The sequence below is a fragment of the Neovison vison genome, chromosome 1 (genome assembly GCF_020171115.1).
Source record: "Neovison vison isolate M4711 chromosome 1, ASM_NN_V1, whole genome shotgun sequence".
Lineage (NCBI taxonomy): Eukaryota > Metazoa > Chordata > Mammalia > Carnivora > Mustelidae > Neogale > Neogale vison.
This window is the reverse complement of record NC_058091.1, coordinates 18125291-18148782: the sequence shown is the minus strand read 5'-3', so window position 1 is coordinate 18148782 and position 23492 is coordinate 18125291.

The window sequence follows — 23492 nt, the reverse complement described above, 5'->3', positions numbered from 1 at the left end:
TCCCATCTGGCAGGCCCTAAACCTAGTACCATGCAATTAACTTTCTTTACTCCAAATTCTAAGGAACCAAAGGGGAAAATAATATAATTCTTGGTTTAGAAACTATTATGTTATAGAAATGAAGTTTTAAAAACATTTCCTTCTGTTTGGATATGATGAACATACTGTAATCTTTGAAGATTTGCATCTTATGTGTTTGATTGTAAACAAGTCACTGTAAAAAATATTGGAAAATATCTGTGGCTCACCTCTTCCAAATTACATATATGTATATATAATATAAATTATACATATTTTGATTTAAATATGTACCTATATATTATATATTTATATACAAATTATATAAGTAGATTACACATTTAGACATATGTATTTATAATATATAAATAATATATATGTATTTATATATAATGCATACAAATATATAAAACAAGTACAGAAAACATAACATGGTTTGTATCCCATAAGTGTCTCTTAATCTCACAAAACAAACTGAGGGTTGCTGGGGGAGGGGGGTTGGGAGAAGGGGAGTGGTGTTATGGACATTGGGGAGTCTGTGTGCTATGGGGAGTGCTGTGAACTGTGTAAACCTGGCGATTCACAGATCTGTACCCCTGGGGATAAAAACACATTATATGTTTATAAAAAATAAAAAAATTAATAAAAAAAAAGAAGAAAAAAGATAGGACAGAAACAAAGGAACATCTGAACGATGGTATGCCAAAACCTCAAGCATATTTATGAAAAAGGAAAAAAAGAATTAAAAAACTTGTAACTTCCTGATATGAATCTTGTATTACCTCTCGCATATTTACTTTTGTAAATAAAATCTTCGAGAATATGGGATCATGCAAATGAGGACTTCGTGGCCATTTTGAAGTTAGATACTGTGAACGTTTTGATTCTATTTTTATATAATTTATACACAAAAGAATGTATTAACTAGTGTAACAGGCTGGTGGCATGAAATAAAATCAGCTTTCCTTAAATTAGTCTCCACGAAGGCTTAGAAATGAGGTGTATGCGTTTACCTTACCGCCAGGAAACAAAGACTGTTTATCCGTGTTTAGGAGAATTGCATTATACTTCCGACCCGGGGTTTAGTGGAGTTCGAGAACGGCTGCCGTGTAAAGCTGACCGGGCAGGTGTGCTTTTCTCTGAGGTTTATAAATGCCGTGGCTGACCTCTCATGCAGCGCGTTTTCAGTTTCCCCAACAGATCCGTCACATATCTTATCTTCACCACCTCGATGGTGTCAGCTCAAATGACTTCCCAAACAGTCCCTGGTTTGCCAACAAGAAAAGGTGGGTTTATTTGCTCCATTTCCTTACTCAAGCATGCATCGGTGGTGAGTATGCAATCAGACTTTTATTTTTTTTTAAGGTAGAAGTTTTTAGATATAGTTAGTTCTGCTAAGACTGCTTTGAAAACTCAAATTTATTCCAACGCAACTGATAGATTAAGAAACAGTTGGAGCCTAACACAATCATGCATTTGCCTATGTGCAGTCTCCCCCACGAGAAACACCGGAAGAATGGAAAGAATACATCCAGCTGTATACACCAAAGTGAAGACATATACAAAACACACATATGCACATCTCGAGTATCTACCAATTTCCATGTTTCTAGGAGATTCTCCTCCACATCTCTAATTACAACTTTCCCTCCTCATTCAGATAACCTATTCCTCCATTTCACAATAGCTCACAAGATGAAAACCTTTTTATTGTTCACTGCTACCAGTAAACTTCAGGTATTTTTCAAGGTGTAGTACTATATTTATTGCAGCATTTGTGTATTTCTTTGCAGTTTGAACTGTTTAAAAATGCACAACGTCATGTTACAGCAGAACTAAATGTATTACCAAATGTAAAATGAACTCTAAAATTATTGCTTGTTACAGTGTGTTCCTGATTCTCAGAGTAAAAAATATTAGAAACTTTTTATGGGAAACTTGGAAAAAATAATTGCTTCTCTTACAGGAGATTTTTCTAGTTTTTTGTATTTTATAAAATTATTGTCATTACTTCCTGTTTATAATGTGCTCTCACATCTGTGCAGCTCATTGTCATCATAAATGGGCAATTAGAATCTGAAATAGTAAATCAAGATTCCCTCCAAAAATATTTTTATAGTTTATTCAGTCTTACTGAGGCATAATCTATTTCCAAAGAGATTTTACAAAGGCAAAATCCTGAGAAAACCTGTAAAGACTCCAAAATAAAAATAAATATTTGAACTGCTAAATATTTATGGCTGATTTATTAACATGCTACTCAAGGTTTTTGGATATACCACATAAATCTTTAAGTTTTTGTCTGTTTATTTACAACTTCAGTGAGACCCATAATACTTGTCAGTTCCAACTACCATACAAGGATTTCTTTAAGTATGTATTACTTAATATTTAAAAATTAACTGAGGTTCTAAAATCAATTATCTAATTTTCCACCTTAGGAAACTAGGAAAAGAATTAGCAAATGCAATCCAAAGTAAATGTAAAAAAAGAAATACTAAGATTTAGAATGAACTTCCGACATAAAATAAGTCCTGAGATGTAACATACAACAGTGACTATAGTTAATATTACTGTATTGTATTTTGGTAAGTTGCTGAGGATGTAGATCTTAAAAGTTCTCATAAGAAAAAAAATTATAATAATGTATAGTGATGGATGTTAAAAAGACTTATTTTGTCTTATTGATCATTTTACAATATATACATATACAAAATAATGCTATATACTTGCAACTAATATAATTTTATATGTCAATTATACCTCTTTTATGAAAAAAGGATTAGAGAAGAGAAATCAATAAAATTGAAAAGAAGAAATCAATAGAAAATATCAAAGGAAATCAAAAGCTGGCTCTTCAAAAAGATCAATAACACTGATAAGCTTCTAGTCAGATTAAGAAAAAGAGAAAGATGACACTAATTATTAATATTAGAAGTGAAAGGCAGGACATTATTAGGGATCTTATAGGCATTAAAAGCATACAAAAGAAATGCTATGACCAACTCTATACCCACAAATTTGATAACCTAGATGGAATGGGTCAATTCATTGAAAGACACAATGTGCTAAAACTAACATAAGAAGTAGACAATCTGAATAGGACTATATCTATTAAATAAATCAAATCACTAATTAAAAACTCTCAAAACAGAAAGCAATAGACTCGATGATTTCACTGGTGTACTCTATCAAACATTTAAAAAAGAAACTATATCAATTCTCTACAACCAATTTAGTAAAATAGAATACTTCTTCCTAACTCATTCTGTGAGGTTTGCTTTATCTTAATACCAAAACCTGACAAAGGCACTACAAAAAGAAAACTACAGATCAATATCTCTCTTTAACATAGATCCAAAAATCTCAACAAATTATTAGTAATTAGATCCAACAATGAATGAAGAGAATTGTTCACCACCATTAAGTGGGATTTATCCCAGGTATGCAAGTCAGATTAACACTAAAAAAGCAATTAATGTAATTTATCACATCAAAAGGAAAAAAAAAGATTATATTAAGCTGAAGAGGCATTTGATAAGATCCAGCACTCATTTGTATTAATAAAAAAACAAAAACAAAAACTCAGTAAACTAGGTAAAGAGGAAGATTTCCTTAACTTGATGAAGAATATCTACAAAAAGCCGTTAACATCAGTTGATAGAAACTCAAATCTTTACCACCAAGATCAGTTACAATACAAAGGTATCTTATCTCATCTCTGCTTTTCAATATCAAACTGAACATTCTAGCCAATGCAATAAACAAGAAAAACAATGATGATGATGATGATGATGATGATGATGATAACAGCAGTAATAATAACAATGTATAGATTGGGAAGGAAGAAACAAAACTGTCTTTATTGCAGCTGACATAATCACCTATCCAGAAAAATCTGAAAAAATTGACAAAATAACTTTTGGGAGTAATAAATGATTATAGCATGGTTGCGGGATATAAGGTTAATATAAAAAAGTCAATCACATTCCTATGTACGATGAATGAACAAGAGGAGTTTAAAATTAAAAACACAATACCATTTATATTAGCATACACACAAAAATAAAACACTTAAGTATACATCTGACAAAATATGTATAAGATCTATATGGGGAAAACTATAAAATTCTTTGAATGAAATCAAAGAAATAAATGGAGAGATATTCCATGCTTAAGAATAGAAAAACTCAATATGGTTAAGGTATCAATTATTTCCATTGATGTATAAATTCACTGCAATCCCAATCAAAATCCCAGCAAGTTATTTTGAGGATGTCGACAAGCTGATCCTAAGGTTTATGTGGAGAGGAAAAGACCCAGAATAGATAACAAAGTATCAGAGGAGAAGAACAAAGTTGAAGTATTGACACTATCTGGCTTCATGACTAAAGCTACAGAGAGGAAGACAGTCTGGTATTGGCAAAAGAATAGGGAAATAAATAATTGGAACAGAAAAGAGAGTCCAGAAACAGACCTACATAAATGTATCGATGATCTTTGATAAAGGAGCATGAAATGCAATGAAGCAAACAAAGACTTTTCAAAAATAGTGCGGGTACAGCTGGACATCTCTTTGCAAAAAAAAATGAATCTAGATCAAGACCTTATGCAGCTGTCTTACTGGTACTATTTTCATAGTATGTATTTTTCTTTTTTCCTTCCTTTTCCTATCAACCTATTTTACTTTGACTCTAAAGTGTATTCTTACAGGCAGCATGTAGTTGGATTTTTTAATGAAATGTGCCAATTTCTGTCTTTTGATTAGAATGTTTAGTTTACTTAAATGTAATGCAATTACTGATAAAGTATGATTTTTGGTTACCATTTTGCTTTATGTTTTCTGTATGTGTTATGTCTTTTTTCTCCTCTATTCCTTCACTACTTTTGTTTTTTTAATTAGATATTTTTTTGGTATATCAGTCAATTTCTTACTTGTTTCTTTTACTATATTTTGATAGCTGGTATGGTTATATATGAAAAATCTATAGCTAACATTATAATCCATGGAAAAAAATAAAAACTTTTCTTCTAATATCTAGTACAAGACAAGGATGCCCACTCTTGCTGTTTCTATTCAACATAGTACTTGAAATCTTAGAGCAAGTAGACAATAAAAAGAAAAAAAGACATTCAAATTTAAAAAAGAAAGAAAATCATCTGTTTCCAGATGACATGATCATATATATGGAAAACTCTAAAGACTTAACAACAACAAAAACTGTCAGAACTGATAAATAAATTCATGAAGGCTGCAGGAAACAGGGACATCACCAAGGTGGAGTGTCAAGAAACCTTACCTGTCTCCTCACAAAGTTCTAAAATGAGCTGGAAGATTTGTATTCTTTTTGGCTGCCCTAAGGGGTAGTCTAGTTCCTTACATAGCTCAATAATAAATGAATGAACAGCAGAATTAAGAAATGGGAAAAAGATCTGAATAGATATTTCTCCAACAAAGACATACATATGACAAACACATGAAAAAATGATCAATATCATTAATCATTAGGGCAAAACAAAAAGCTCAATGAAATATCAATTCTTATGCACTGCAATGGCTATAAACAAAAAGAGAGATAATAAGAAAATTTGGAGAAGCCCCTGTAAATTGGTGTTGGAAATGTAAAAATGGTGTATTTACTTAGAAAACCAATTTAGCAATTTCTCAAAGGGATTGTCTTAGAGCTGCCCTATGACCCAATAATCCCAGTCCTAGGAATCTACTGAAGAGAAATGAAAACATTGGTCTACACAAATGCATATGTACAACTTTGATAGCAGCATTATTAACAATAGCTTAAAAATTGAAATGACCAAATATCCATTAACTGATGAATGGATAAATACAGGAGGTATATTCATAGAGGGAATATTACTCAAGAATAGAAATAGAGTAGTATACATTCTACAACATGAACAACTCCTGAAAATATTATGTTAATAACAGAATCCAGTCACAAATGTCCACATATTATATGATTCCATTTATATGAAATGTCTAAAACAGGCAAATCTATAGAGTCATAAAGAAGGATGTAGGTTTGCCTGGAGTTTGGGGTTAGGTATGGGAGGATGGGGAGGAACTGCTAATAGATGTCCCTTTCTCTTCGTGGTGATAAAGATGACCTAAAATTTATTTTGGGAATGGCTATGCAACTTTGTGAATATACTAAAAACTGCTAAATTGTACACTTTAATATGGTGAATTTTATGGTATGTGAATTATACTCCATAAATGTGTTATAAAAATTATTGAGCTTCTTTTTTGAAAGGAACCACATAGAAAATTATGTTTTAATTACATAAATGGAAACTGTACAACAAACTTTAAGGTTAATTCACAATACATAAATCTCCTTTTTTGGAAGAAAGCAATTTTATTGGCCTATTAGAATTCAATGAAAATATTTTTCTGACAGAGTAGTACTCATTTCTTTGCTTAATCTAATATTATTATTCCTATTTTGTACTACCTAATTTTTACTTAATTTATAAAGGCAATTCCCAGTTGCTAGTGGTACTTTATGTATCAAATGAAAATATATGACACCCTATTAAATTCCAATTTAAGATGAACAGCAAACCTTTTTATTGTGTAAGTATGTTCTATACAATATTTGGGACATATTACACTAAAAATGTACTTATTGTTGGTGTGTAATACAAGTTTATCTGGATGGTATATATTTGATCTGAAAACCCCATCTATTGAAATTAAGTAAGTAAACTTGACCACCAGTTGTAAGAAGTTGTGTGTTGGCATAAGGCATGCCAAATCATTGCTCTATAGGTAGTTTCAAGAGGTTTCTGTTACTCTAAGTGTTTGAAAAAGGTAGAAAGTTTAGATGTTTATATTAGAACTTTAAGCTTCACAAAAGAAGGGAAAGAGCATACTGGAAATTTTCAAATGCCTATTTCTACCATGACTGAAACTTACAAGAACATCATGGAAACAAAGTAAAGTTTTAAATGAGACCCATTCTTCACTCTTACATGTCTACACCAATGATAGAAACTGTACTTTCAACCTTATCTTCAGATCTCCTAGACCATTTTTTGAATACTATTTTGAACCTATGTTGAATAGAATATAGATGATTGGACTTTTACTCAGTGGAAAATTTTATAGACACATTGTTTCATTGTATACATCACCAGGGCACATTGGATCATCCTTTGTATCCTGAGGCCTTTTTCTAATCATTTGCCATAATTGCAAATATCTCATCTTCCTTTTAGTTTGTTGCATGCAATGATGGGTATTGCTTTGCTAATTAGTGGGATTATTTACCATGGAAAATATGAAGATTGCCTCTATTGTATCTTAGGAATATTGGGAAACAACTATTATAGCAAGACTCATATTTGCCTACTGACTCTATTAACCCTCTAATTTTTCCTACTTATTAAATCATTAAAACACCACAATCCAGACAACATGTATTTGTCTAGGCACAAGGAAGCTGTTTGCACATTATTGAATTCATAGTAAAAAAAAATGCCTTTCAGCTATTTTAATTTTGGAATTCAATTTTAATGGAGGGAAATAGGGAGAGACATATGGATCCGTCTCACAAAGTGTCTTGTTTTATACTCATTTTAAATCAGTGTGGTAATTACAACTTTCAGAGCATGGTGGTATTGTTTAAACTGTTACTAGAGATTCATGATTCAATGTATGCTCTTCTTTTGTTATTTCCATCTCTGTGACTTAAACTGAATTTATCATAGCTTTCAAACACTGAAAACTGACATATAGCTTATTCGGGAAATCACATACCAAAATGTGTGTGCCAGGTTTTGCTATTCAAATATTTTGACTACAGAATCTATTTTTGAACAAATTCTATTAACTTGCTGAGAAACACCCTTTGGGAACACGAATTTAGTATAACTTTTCCTTCTATTCAAAATTGGCTGTAATATCAGCAATCTTATCTATGTCCATAATATCACCATTATACTTCTTCAAGGTAGAATCTTTATATTACTGTAGAACTAAAGCATAAAGACTGGATCTTATCATCAAAACTTGGTTCACAGACTATGTTTCCCAATTCCATTAAGTCATTTTTGTAGAACTCAAACATATAAAAGTCATAAAAGAATTTTTTAAGACAGAACACAGCAGGGTGTTCTCTCTTTTGGGAAGAGGGAGAGGAAGAATGATAATCTTAAGCAGGCTCTGAACCTAGCTCAGAGCTCCACACAAGGCTTGATCTTACAACCCTGAAATCATGACCTGAGCCAAAACCAAGAGTCAGATACTTAACCGACTGAACCACCAGGTGCCTCAACATCTTTTTTTCTTTTTTCTTTTCTTTTTAAATTATTTATTTACTTATTAGAGAGAGAGAGAGAGAAAGAGAGCAGGAGCAAGAGCAAGCATGAGTGCGGGGGAAGGGTACAGGTAGAGGCAGAGAGGCAGAGAGAAAAGGGAGAACCCTGATGTGGGGTTCAATACCAGGACACTGGGATCATGGCCTGAGCCAAAGCAGACACTTAACTAACTGAGCCACCCAGGCATTCCCATATTTATTTTGATAGAGTTAAAATAAGGGATATCACACTCAAGGTGCCTGGATGGTTAAGCTCTAATACTTGATTTCTGCTTAGGTCATGATCTCAGGATCGTGAAATTGAGCCCTGCATCAGGCTCTGTGCTCAGTGTGGAGTCTGCTGTCCCTCTCTCCCTGTTCTTCCCCTCACTTATGCATGCTCTTGCCTCTCTCTCAAGTAAGTAAATAAATAAATATCTTAAAAAAAAAAAAAAGAAAAAAATCTCATACTCAGTACACAGCGCTAATTCTAGGGACAAAATTACTTATTATCAGTTGTTGAGACAACCTACTAATAGGATTAATGTGTATAGTATATCAACAAGAAACAGTCAGCATAAAAGATAAGCAGTATCAATAAGCTGTATATCAACGAAGAAATTGGCATGCATGATTATAAGAACTTGTTCAACACTGCTTAAAGCACAAAGACCTTTGCTAATAAATACAAAGAAAGAGGATCACACAAAAAAGTTTCTCTATTTTGAAGTTTTACTTTACATCATCACTGAGATCAGATATGTCTGTTTTAATTCTATGCTTGCTAAATTCACGTCTGATTATAAACTGATTTCCCATGGATTTGGAGTTTGGACTGGAGCCCAGAGCAAGGACAAGTTTACATACCCTCTTCATAGTTTTTCTCCCACTGTAGCTGTTTTGTTTTTTCTTTTTCTGAATCTTACATTGTTCTTTTGATTTTGTTTTTCAGAGCCTGATATCTTTATATTGTGAAATATCAAAATTATGACCAGATTTGATAAGGTGCTGATCTTACCAACATGGCTTTAGGTCAAAAGGAGAATATCTTCCAACCTTTCCAAGGATACTATATCAACAATTTGAGATTTTCATTTATTGCTTGAAATGGTCAAACTCTTGTATTTTACACACATTTCTCTCCACACTCCCTAAAAAAATTAGGAAGCAACCAAACAACAACAAGAGAAAATTAACCGATTTATTGTTAGCTCTTTTAGACTTTCATTCTGTTAATGGCTTCTGTTGTGGTATAATAAATTACCTCAAAACTCAGTTGCTTAAAAGAAAAAAAAAATTGCTATCTTACACAATTTTCAAGTGTCTGGAATCTGGGAGTAGCTTATTAGTTGATTCTGGTTCACAGTTACTTATGAGGTTGTAGTCAGAATATTGGTAAGAGCTGTAGTCATCCACAGACTTGACTAGGGTTAAAGAATATGCTTCAAGAAAGTTCTCTTGAATGACTGTGATATAGAGGCTTCACTTTCTAGCTGTGTGTTGGTTGGAAACCTCAACTCCTCCCGACATGAGCCCCTCCAAAAAATACTCGTGATATGCCAGCTAACTACCCTGAGAAAGAAAGAAAGGAGGAACCCACTATATAGTTTTATTAAATAGTTTCAGAAGTGACATACCATCACTTCTACTTTATTCTATTGGTTGGAATACACCAAAAGAGTCATTAAATCTAGCTAACTCAAGAGAGGGGAATTAAGCCACACTTATTGAAAGGAGGAGTATTAAAGAATTTGTGTGCACATTTTAAAACTACTAAATCTTCTAATATCTGGAGTGCTACAACAGATCCCTGGAAGATCTTCCTGACCCTAAGGTCTTCTTCCTTTAAATCCAGTCGACAGAGAATAACCAAATTATCTTCTAAGAGTCGTCTTTCCTTACATTACTTCACTGCTCAAGAACTTAAAGAAGTTTCTTGTAATTCCAGCTTCAAGTTGACTCCACTGTCTCTCTTTAATGTTACCCATAACCTTCTTCTATATTATAAAGACTGACGTCATAAACTGAATCTTGTCATAAAATCTCGTTTCCCATTTAAGTATTCTGGACTCCAGATAGGACAATTTCCACAGGACGCTGCAAAAATCAGACTCTGCCTTTCACCTTAAGAGCACAGCCCTCTGTGCTGTCCCTGTTAGACACTCAGAGTCCCTGAATCTTCCAGGCTCGGATCTAGTCTTACATCCTCCCTAAGACTTCCCATACCTATTCTCTTCTCTGAGACCACAGTCCCGGTACACCTTAAGTACCACATGATCTCAGACATTTTCAGCTACCGTTCATTGTGTTGTTCCCTTCAACTGGATCATAAACTTCTTAAGGAGAAGCCATTTTGTATACTTTCCAGTTTCCATATATGGTTACACAATTTGGGAAATAGATGAGGTTCTCAACAAATGTTTGCTTTTTTATTTCTCTTGAGTATGAGATTGAGGAGTATTTTTTATATACTTTATGTAGAAATAAACTAAAAATATAGAACTAAGGAAAAAAAGAGAATCCTACTTTTTCTTTGTATATGTATTCTTTCTTCTTTTCTTTGTTTAATATAGAAATTCAAGATGTCCTGCCAAAGGTTATCTCATGATTCCAGACTGAGTTTAAAATTGGAAAATAATTCATGGTAGCAAAAGGTTCTATTTGCAAGCATGAAATTCACAATATGAGGATTAATATTGATGATGATTGAACCAAAGTAACTTTTTTGGTCTCACTTTTCTTAAAAATATAGTTATTAACACAAAGGGTACATAAGGAATATGTTATTACTTCTACTTGCTCTGGGCACTTTAAATGTAGAACAATTTTATTTTTAAAAAGCATTAATTCTACATAGATTAGTTTTTTTTTCTCAGTTCAAAGGGAATTCTTCTGTGAAAATGTCTATTTCTCCAGGGTTTTTTTGAGAATATCTTTAAAAGTATTAGTTGCCTGTAGTGTTTAGAAAAAAAATTCAATTAAAAACTGTATTTTATGTTTTCACTTGGTCTTTTAAAATTGTATTTCTTTTCTCTATGTAAGTTGTAATTATAGAAACATTTTTATATAGTTTTGTTTTTAAAAAACTTTTTATCATGAAATATTATTAAACCAATCATATGAGTTATATTTAAATTTAGTAACTGTAATCCTAGACTATTATCACTGAATTCCAGTATAAAATTTGTTTTTCATTTTATATTAACCATTTATGGCATTGATGAAATAATTTCGCTAATGTTTGTGACCTTTACATTAGAATTATAGATAAGATTTCAGTGGTTTAAAAAAAATTGTTGTATGTGTTAAATATTTGTCTTTTTAAATTTTCTTTTTAAAATTTATTTATTTATTATTACATATAATGCATTATTTGTTTCAGGGGTACAAGTCTGTGAATCATCAGTCTTAACAATTCATAGAACTCACCATAGCGCATACCCTCCCCAATGTCCATACCCAGTCACCCTATCCCTCTCCCCACCACCCCCACCTCCCGCAAACCCCAACAACCCTCAGTTTGTTTCCTGAGATTAAGAATCTCTTGGGTGTCTAGGTGGCTCAGTGGGTTAAAGCCTCTACCTTCTGCCCAGGTCATGATCCCTGTGTCCTGGGATCGAGCCCCACGTTGGGTTCTCCGCTTGGCGGGGAGCCTGCTTCCCTTCCTCTCTCTCTGTCTGCCTCTCTGCCTGCTTGTGATCTCTGTCTGTCAAATAAATAAATAAAATCTTAAAAAAAAAATTCTAAAAAAAATTTTTTCTAAAAAAAAAAGTCTCTTAAGGTTCATCTCCCTCTATGTCCCACCTTGTTTCATTTTTCCTTCCCTTCCCCACATGACCCCCCCCTTCCAATTCCTCATATCAGAGAGATCATATGATAATTGTCTTTCTCTGATTGACTTATTTCGCTTAGCATAATACCCTCTAGATATTTCATTTTATTTAACAAAATCTTACATAGCACTAAGCAGCAAGAACTGCCCTAAATGCTTCACAGATGTTAATTCATTTAATTCTCACAATAGACCTATGAAGGAAATAACATTACCATCCTCATTTTTCAAATTACAAAATGGAGGCACAAAGAAGTTAAGAAATCCTAGTAAACCTAGTTGAAGATAGGTGTTGAAACAGGACAGCTCACAAGTGAACCAAGAAAAAGATTTTCTTCTTTTTTTCCACGTACATTTGAAAGACAATCTTTACAATTACTTGGTGTATGTTTAGAGAGAACATTTCACTGAAAATTTTAGTGAGGCAATGAGCATATTTAAATTTTTATAGAAAAAACTGTTTTAGGCACCTGAGTGGCTCAGTTGGTTAAGCAACTGCCTTTGACTCAGGTCATGATCCTGGAGTCCTGGGATCGATTTTCAGATTGGACCCCCTGCTTGGCAGGGAGTCTGTTTCTCCCTCTGACCTGTCCCCTCTCACTTTAATAAAAAATAAATAAATAAATCTCAAATAAATAAATAAATAAATAATAAAAATGAAAGAAAAAGACTGTTTTAGTCAGATTTGAAAACTTTTTGTATACATATAATGAAAATAGTCTCATAATTTTTTAATACCCAAGTCTTTGAGTTTTCCACATTCTCATTTTTAGATATTGTTTGAGTTTCATTTTTATTTTTTGAGTAGGTAGGTAAATGATTTAGTGAGGATGCAATTTTTCTGCAAAGAATATAATCTCTTGGTCTATTAGTCTTTCCTTTTCTATTGGTAAATTCAATAATTTCCAGTAGCAAATTCTTAGTTTAACCTCAGAGACAGTCCAGAAGTCCTGACCCTTCTTCTACTTTTTTTTTCTTTAAATCTGTCTGTTCAGTTTTGGTCAGCTTTTTGCAAACTTCTTTACTGTCTTATCTTTTTCTGTGGTGCAAATAACTCTATAGTGCTAATAGTTAATTACTGAAAAATTTTTGGCCATATTTTCCTAAGAAATGTTTCCTATCTCTTGAGAAAGCCAAGGAGCCTTTGAATGTACATTTAATGAACTATATGTATATGCTGCTTATTAATAAGAAATTATAGCAACTACTTGCCCATTATCATTGTCCCATGTATTGAGTATAGCTGATCAACACAGATCTAAATGATCTGTCAGTTACACTTAAATTATACTTAATGCACATTCTAAAAATTATTGATATTCATAAATTTAGGGTAGCCCTCAGTAAACTTGTCCACAAAAGCAGTAATTATCATGTTGTCCTAAGACTTTCTTCTGTTTGTTTGTGGTGTCCTTATATAAATGTGGTGACCTTGAATCATTAATATAATGGCTTCTAAAATAAATATTTAATCCTGAGAGGATTTTGACTCCCAGTGATTGTTGGTAATGTACAATTGGTTCTCACTGATGTTTTTAGAATTGGTGCTTACTATATGTGCGTGACTTCCTTCAAGGAAGTTTGGCAAATTTTATTATAGTCAAAAAATTATTTCAAACTCAAACTTCCCAAGATTTCTAGAACCATAGGAATTAATGGCCAAGTGTGCACACAGTCCTAGAGAAAAGAATTATACCATTTAAATATTCACTCTAGTATGTAGAGTGGGAAGTGAATGTCTTCAGTGGATTTAGATCTACATGCTATTGAGTGAACAGAGCCAATAATTTGAAAAATTTAAAGTGTGTTCAAATTAGAGCTTCCACTTCCTGCATATGTCACAAATCTGATCTTACAAGAGTGGTAGTACCTCATTATGGTGGCAGATTCTCTCTGCATTCTGAGGCTCTACCAGATTATCAATCATATAATCAAGGTGTCAATAGATGTCTTTATTCATTTCCTAAATGGACTTTGATAGTCCAGAGGTTTTCATCAAATGAATACAATGGTCATGTGCAACCCATTGTTGGGCCCATCAACTCAAAATCTCCTACATAATTTTGACCACATAGATTAAATAAATTGATGCATAAATAAATGAACAACAGTTTAACCGTTTTTTTTTTTTAAAGATTTTATTTATTTATTTGACAGAGAGAAATCACAAGTAGTCGGAGAGGCAGGCAGAGAGAGAGAGAGGGAAGCAGGCTCCCTGCTGAGCAGAGAGCCCGATGCGGGACTCGATCCCAGGACCCTGAGATCATGACCTGAGCCGAAGGCAGCGGCTTAACCCACTGAGCCACCCAGGCGCCCAGTTTAACCATTTATAATCTGGGAATTCTGAATAGATAGGTGATCCTACATAAATGTAACAGGCCAATGGCCAATCTCCTACTTGTCTGAGAAAGTAACTCAGATACTCACTTCTGAGAGGTTGACTATGCATATATAGCCCTCCACCCCTATATTAATCATGTATTAAACTCATAAATAGAGAAATTAAAGAACAAAAGTTGATAGGAACACCCAAATTCAAAATTAATATTCCATCTAGCCTCTCTCTTAGTTTGACTTAGAGGATTTGAACTCATTGGGGCTTTAGAGCTCAAAACCAGAACAAAATATATGCTCTTAATGAGTCAATGAATTTTTAGTCTAGGGCATTGATTACTCCAAATTGGACTCTGCTTTGTATCTCAGTTAAAAAATAAATATCATCTGATGTTTGGAATAAAGGCTCTTTGCATTTATGGAATTTAGTCTGATCCACAGTCTCTGCCTCCGTCAGTCGCTGTGGCTGATTTATCTTGTGCCAGGCTGGTCCAAGAAAGGCAGCAGGCCTGAGATTACTGTTAGCCCTTGCTCTGAGGATTTGGCACGAGGTTGAAGTTGGATAAATAGGTCTCTACTTTGCTCTTTGTTCTTGTGACAGTTGTTAAAATTGTTCTTCTTTTTAGTAGCCTGCTTAGAATGCAGGTCAGTTTCTCTTTATGGACCCTAACTTGCTCTTGTCATTCTCACTTCTGAATCAAGAGCTCTGATCTTAAGCCCTGACCTTTGAATGGAATTCTACCACTTTGATAGATACCTTTGCTACTGACTGCACGTTCCTGAACTTCCATGATGCAGCAGCCTCCAACTTTTACACTTTACCTTGGAGGCCCATTTGCAGGAGATTTGCAGAGACTAAACTCTGCTTCTTTGTCCTACTATATGAGATGTTTTATATATTATATAGTCCTCCTATAAAAACTCATGGCTAAATTGATGCCTGGCACTTTTTCCTGCTTTGGTGGGTAGGACTAACACAAGGTCAAGACTCTCCATGTTCAAATCTCTTGTTAGAAATGATCAGACACACCATCCAGATTATTAACTATGAATATGTTTACTCACTAGATGTTGATTGCCAACTATTCACACTGTCAGAGTAAAGAATTGTAGAATGTGTGAAAACAAAATAAAACAAAACAACCTTATACTTCTTCTTTCCTTTCAAAGGATATTCAAAACAGTTGGTAAGCAAATGAATATTCACAAAAACACAAATATGAAAAATGCTTTTCATGCAGTCATCTTCAGAGTCTGTGAATGCCTGGTTTTTGAGAAAACTTCTCCTTACTTTCCAGGACATGCTGTTAGGTCACATCACAGCAGAAATAATTTCCCATCAGGAGAATAAGATTGTAGGTATATCATATAAATTGATCATGAGATATGGGGGAGATATCAGAAATAATTTGAATATTTTGTGTGCATGTGTATTGAGACTAGGAGTGCACTGAAGAAAAACACATGCATCAGCATAGAATTAGCCAAAACTACTCTCTCTGGGATTGGACAGACTAACATTTGAATCCTAGCTCTGTTTTTTAGTAGCTATATGATATTGGACACATTATTTAAATTATCTAAGTCTTTGTTTCCTTATCTGTGAAGAGGGAATAGCAACCATATCTCATGAATTTGAAAAAAAAGAGTTCAATATGATAAAACAATCATTATACTGATAACTATATACTACATTGACTAGAAACTATAATTAGAATTTTACAATTAGAAAATTTTTTAGAATGATGGATATTATTATTTTGGACCTATTATTAGGTCCATTCTCACTTTTTTCCATCTTTCTCTGTGCTTTAAAAGGCAATATTTGTAGGTTGCATAAGTGAATTCTCCTATTCTTTAGCTTTCAATTAGCTTAAGGCAAAATGGATTTTTAGGATAGGGAAATTTTAGGATAGAGAAGAGTTAGGTCTAGAGTATTTATTTCACTGGATCTATCAATTCATCTATCTACCATCTATAATATATATAACGCAGTATTCTCTATATATCTCTATACTTCTATCTCTCTATCTCTATCTCTATATCTATATCCAGATAGGTATCAATATATATTTATCAATATATATTTATATATATTTATATCAATAGATCTTTCTATATATCTATATATCTTTATCTGTCTGGATAAAAAGAGAGAAAGAGATGACTATCAATTTCTTTCTATTACATCTAAAGAACAAGAAGGAAAAGGAAACTATGAGAGTAACTTGTCTACCTATTTATCTCTAGATCGTTCTGGCTTGATTTTTATTTAAGGCATTGGCTCACATGATTGTGGGGCCTGGAAAGTCTGAAATCAGAAAGCGAGATCAGCAGCAGGCTGGAGACCTCGAGAAGAGTTAATAGTGCAGTTTTGAGTTGGAAGGAAATCTGGATTAGAATTCTTCAGGTACTTCAACATTTTGTGTTCACAGGACTGACTATATAATTTGTGGGTTGCAGGGCAGACAAAAATGTAGGGGCCCTTGTTCAAAAATCATTAAGCTGAAAAAAAAATCATTAAGAATTTAGAGACGGCAACAAGTAGAACATTATACCAAGCACAGGGCACTGAAGCATGGGGACCTGTGCAGCAGTAGAGATGGCAGGCCTGTGATGCCATGTGGGCATGTCCATTTCCCTAAAACCAACCCACACATGTGAACATCACCTTATTCAACTTCTTTCAATTAACTTATGTAAGTTTGTCTGTGTTTCCTGCCAAGACCCTGATGCACACAATCAGAATAAAAGCAATACCAGTATTTGAGTGTCAAAACTCAATGACTGTGGAAGTTGTCTATTCATCCAAACTTTTTGATGAGTTTTATTTTCAAAAGAATGTGTTGACTGTGAAATATTTTGAAATGATGAAAGACTCTAATTCATGTAACCTGGAAGCATTCACATAAAGGAAGGAGGATGGTTAGGGCCACAGTTTTTGAAAATAAGCTGAATTTATTTTGTATTTATATAGATGCTCCTGCCTTTTCAAAGTTTGTATTATGCCCCTTTGGTTTTACAAAAGACCTACACTAATACCTGTTTTCACTAACCAGAAGCGATCTGAGGAGGGTTTTGCATTGACAACAGTTGAAAAGCAAAAGTAGTGTTTAGCATTTGTCTTGCAGAGAGCCCTTACAGAGGTAGCAGGCATCCCAAGCAGTGAGGGCACAGGACCAACCAAACCCTGTGCCCTGGAACTCCACTCAGCATCCTAGCAGTGAGCCAACATAGCTTTGAACTGTGTCTGTGGGCATCTGAGCTTTATCTCAATTTATTTCATACATCCATTAACAAGATGGGTTTTAAGGTATCAGAAAACTCTAAAAAGAGGTTATTTGGCGGGTCTGGGAATGGTCAAAAAATTTTCCATATAAATTAATGGTCATTACTTCTTTGCTTTATGCCTTTTGGGCTTAAAAATGTTTCATAGGAGTTCTCTACTTTAGATAGCAGGGGAAACCTGTATCTATTTGTAATCTAAAAATAATATTTCTTTGCCAAATATTCGCACATAATATTAGAGTACTTATTAATATTTTGAATTCCTTAAAAAGTTTTCCACTTGACCTCTAATCACCCATGGGCATTGATTCTGTGAATATGATGGCTGTGTGTATTTTTCCCCTTCAGGAACCAGGACCCTGACAGTTTCTGAGTCTTCTGTGTTGCTGTTTTAGGTGATGAAGGGGCAGAGACATTCGGCAACAGGTTTCCTTGGCCCTAGTCTAGTCTATGTAATGTGGCATCAATGTTATTTATAAAATACAACTTTCTTTCAGATTCATCATATCAAAGAAAGAAGAATTATTGAGGGATTGCTCATAGGATGCTGGGAACCTGGCACAATGGAATCTTCCATATCCCTTAAGGACCAGACAGCCAGAAATTCCTTTCTTAGAACTTCTAGGTTGATTCTGGTAGAGCACACATTTTGTTCTAAAATGGCAGCTTTCCCTTCTTTCTAGAGGATGACATAGGAATCTTTTTTGTATTTCTCTCTCTCTCATCTATCTGTCTCCCTCTCTGGTATTTATTTGTTCTAAAGAACATTACATCTTCACTTACTTTAATAAAAAATTCTAAATTGTTTTTCTATATTAATCCAAAGTAAATTTTTTATTGAAAAAACAATAATAGGGCAATTTGAGCCTTATGTTAATCATTATACTGATGATCATATACCAATGTTTAAGAATATAGTACTATTTTTTTTTTAAGATTTTATCCATTTATTTGACAGAGACAGAGATCACAAGTAGGCAGAGAGGCAGCGAGAGAGAGAGGAAGGGAAGCAGGTTCCCCGCTGAGCAGAGAGCCCTATGGGGGCTCAATCTCAGGACCCTGGGATCATGACCTGAGCCAAAGGTAGAGGTTTTAACCTACTGAGCCACCCAGGCGCCCCAAGATTATAGTAGTATTTTAATCAACTGCAGAGAGGAAAATTACATAAACAACATACTTTTTTTTTTTCTGAAGATACAATTTGAAGTAGTAGGAAAATTTTTATTCACTTTAAGAATGGCTGATTCTGGTGTTTTTATAATATGGAAATTGCTGATTACTGAAAAACAAAGTGAAGGAGAAAGGATGAATTTTCTGTCAATCATATTAAACACCATTCCACATTTTTCCAATGTCGGAATAAAATTGAGTCTGTCATTTGTCAAAGAGCCATGCTTGGGTGAATGAATGAGTACCACTTAGCTGAGTCCTTTGGAGTTGAGTTTGGTTTCTGTGGCAGGCAGGAGGAGGGAAGACTCTACATTAAGTGGATAGTATGCTGAGCATCTCGCAGGAGGTCCCATCTTTGCCTTTGTATTTTGTCTCCAAGATATGGTAGGAAAATTCACAGTCCAAAAAGTAACTTTCTGAGTCATTTGGGTGTTTCCTCCTGCACTCATTATGCATAAGCGTAATTTTTGTGCTAATAGTGTCTATTATGGTATTTTTACATAGGCAGGGTGACAAAAAGGTCATGCAGATGGATGGGTTCTTGTCAAAGGAGAAACCAAACTCAAAGTTTCTGACAGCCACGCATCTCATTAGAACAACACACTAGGCTTCCAGGAATACATCCAGAAAGTCGTTTTTAAGCCTGGCTGCTCTGCATTTTCATTAAAGTATAAACTTTCACAAGCACCTTTAAGTGCATCCTTTCTTGGACTTGAGAGACAGAGCCAGAAAGTGAAAAATCTATTTTGGGATTGAAAATACGTTCTCTTCTCTGGTGCTTCCAAATGATATTTAGCTTTTTCAATCCTGAACTATGTGTTCAATGAGCTTCCAACAACTCCCTGGTCCCCACACTTCATATTATTCCCTGCCCCCCATATATTCTTGAAATAGCTTATTTACAAATTTTGGACCTCCACATGGGCAGATCTCAGCTGCGCCAAACTGTGACACTAATTGGGAAGAACTGATGGTAATTCTCTCTTGCTGAGTGCCTGTGAGATTGGGAACATAAAATATGCTGTCTTCAAAATCCAGTCGTGTAAGTGTGCTCTGAAGCTGCTGGAGCAGATTCACTTCCCTGGTCGGTCTGTTCTGGATGGAACGTATCGTGACTGCTCTTCTTCGAGTCCATCTCCCTGTTTTTCACTGATACATAAACATTTCTACTATTTGGTCACCTTTGCTACTTGGTTTATTTCTTCTTTTCTCTAATTTTCCTTCCTTGATATATCTACTTTTTCAAAAAATATTTAGTTATATGTTTCCATCTTTAAAAAAAATCTCAAAATCTATTCTCAATGAGTACTTCCTATTGAAAGAAAAGTAGACTAGCTTAACAAAACCTTCCCTCTCCGTTTTTAGAGTCTCACTTAGTAGATCTCAATTACATAAAATCATAAAACTTCATTTGGAAGGTTTTTGAACGTGTAGTCTTAATTTTAAATGACTGGGTGATATCCTAATAGTAATCCCAGGAACAATTAGACAAAGCGATAAAAGGCAGAAGCACACCATACACTTTACACATCTTGTAATTGCATATCCTACATATTTCATAATTCTTCTGCAGTGATAGGTGGTAGGTCAACAAGTGTTCCAGGAATCAAGATATATTCACAATCAAAACTGACTTCTATTGGGGCACCTGGGTGGCTCAGTGGGTTAAGCTGCTGCTTTCAGCTCAGGTCATGATCTGAGGGTCCTGGGATCGAGCCCCGCATCGGGCTCTCTGCTCAGCAGGGAGCCTGCTTCCCTCTCTCTCTCTCTCTGCCTGCCTCTCCAACTACTTGTGATTTCTCTCTGTCAAATAAATAAATAAAATCTTTAAAAAAAAACTGACTTCTATTAACTATTATAACTTCCTCTTAGCCAAGTTTGACTATAACTGTTGAACATTTCCTTTGAGATCTAAATTATTGTTTGATTTGCAGAGATTACAAATACATCACTAAAAAAGGAGATTCGATTAACACTACATAAGTTGACTGCTCCTTTACTGTTTTGCCAGTCTCAAACCATAACTGTTCATTGGCGTTCACTCTGTTAAAGTACATTTTTATCAACTCAGCTGATAAAACATCTCATAATGTTGTTCTATCCTCAGTGTAAACAGATGATTGTTTCTATCAGGCCACAAGTGATGTCCAATTTATTCATGCTTTTGTAAGATCATTTATATGATTCTGATTTACCTGAATACCTCTAACAAAAAATTATTCTCACTTTGCTCTGACTGGACATAAATAATTCTCTTAGGCTTCTTAATTTTGTTCCACAAGTATAAGGGGCTGTGCTTCTCTTATTAAAATGATAATCACAATGTTTCTGCCTGCCATGTGTATGTAAACCATAACACATGGAAAAACAGACCCTAGCAGGGTCTATATTAGCCAATATAGCGCAATCCAAGAGCTGATAGATAATCAGTAATTTGGCAGGAAGCGGTAAGAAAATGTCAATGTTTTCCTCTACTGGGGAAATATCTACGGCACTTAGGAAAGGCTGAATTTGGGGACTGGTGGTTTTTCAAGGGTAGTGAATAAAGAGTCTTTCCTCTGGACTGCTTCGGTTTAAGAAGGGGACAACGAAGAGTACAGAATTAAAGTAGTGACCAATTATGCATTAATTTATTCATTCTAGGAAAGGGTAATTTCTGCTCTCAAAGGTTATAATATAGTTGGGAAGAATGACCAAACATTACATTGTAATATGTAACAGACTTATAATGTGAAGAGACTTTATTTTTCCATAGATGGTATTTGACTGACCGCTATGTGCCAGGCAGTATGCCCCATATGCTGCGTAGAGCATGCATGCTCATGAAATTGAGAAAGCCTGTGGTGATTGTGGAATGGAATGGTCAGAGAAGGTTTGTGGTAGAAGAGAGAGAGCATAGCAGGGGGAACGGCAGGCAGTGGGAGAAGCAGACTCCCCGCTGAATAGGGAGTCCATGCAAGACTTGATCCCAGGACTCTGGGATCATGATGTGAGCCAAAGGCAGGCACTTAACAGACTGGGCCACCCAGATGCCCCAAAAGCTGCATTTGATCTGGATCTGGACAAACGAAAGATGTTCAACAGGTGTAGAGGCAAGCAGCTGGCATGGGCACATCCTAAGGCAAGACAAGATAGTGTGGAATATGTGAGATTGTGCATATCTTTGTCAGTCTGTGAGCTCATGTAGGGAAATGGGAGAGACAAGACTGGAATGGTAGCTTAGTGTACTTTCTTGTACTTCTCCCTCTGTGCGCATTCCCTCTTTATCAGGTAACTGATTTTTCTCTGAAGGAGGAAAGGGTACTCTAGCTGATAAGTAGAGAGTCCTTGGGAGAAGTAGAAGGTAGGAATAAAGGCGGGGAGGAGAGGCAGGGGAACTGGGGAGGTGTTGGAGAGGAGATGAAAAAGATGGCAAAAGAACCTCTGATCAATCATTTATTGCCAACTAAATGAACTGGGATTTTGGTACTTAGGAAGACGCAATGAATTTTAAACACAATTTTTATAAACTAAAATTTGGTCTGGCATCCACAGAAGTTGATCTACACGATCCTGTGTATCCCAGGCAATGCCCTATTAGATGGCACTCCTAAAGCTGTCTGATCTACCCTTACTGCTTCCAGCTCTGCAGAATCCAAGAAATAATTCTCAAGAGACTTACAACATGGAGGGGGATTTGCTTGATTATTTGCCTCTGTGAAAACAGGAGATGAATAGAGTAGTAACTGGACTCTATGCCTTCTGTTTGAAGAATAAGAAATATGTACTTTGAGCTTTTCCCCCTAAACTCTCTTACAAAACTGAATCACCTGCTCCTTGCCCCAGGCAGGAATTGTCCTGGTAGGCAGTCAGTGCTGAGCACCAAAAGTGTGTCATAAGACTCATCTTTTAATGCCTTTTCTTTCCTTAATTGGTTAACCGCTTAATGACTGTTATAAGGTTAATTGTGCATTTTAGAATTTCTCCTTCTCTTCTTATCAGTGGGGGAATGTTAGAAATGCATAGATGTCATCCTGGGTTTGTGCTGGTAAATGTTAATTTAGGGCCTGTCTCAACCAGGTACAATTTTGTTTCCCAAGGGATACTTGGCAATGTCTGGAAACATTACTGGTTATCACATTGGTAAATACCTAGTGAATAAACACCAGAGATGCTATGAAACATCTTATAATTCCCTGGACAGCCAAGCAAAAAGGAATTGTCTAAACCCAAATCTCAATAGCACCAAAAAGTCTGGTCTAGAGCTGGGCTGGATTCTGGGGAATATGATCAGGGTAGTCCAGTCTTAAAGGACGACAAGCTCAGAAGGAACTTAAGTTTTATGTCTGAAGTGACTATCTCAATATTATGCTAATAATTTTATTTTGGGATTTGCATTTTGTACATGGAACTCTACAGGACAATGGAGTTGATGCTGGGACTTGGACTCTCAGTTAGGTAGCGTCCCACTTTCCGTGACCTCCTCTTCCCCCTGGGATGGACTCTCAGCTACCTGCTCCTGTTCCTGACCATGAAAGAAGCTGAGTATGGGT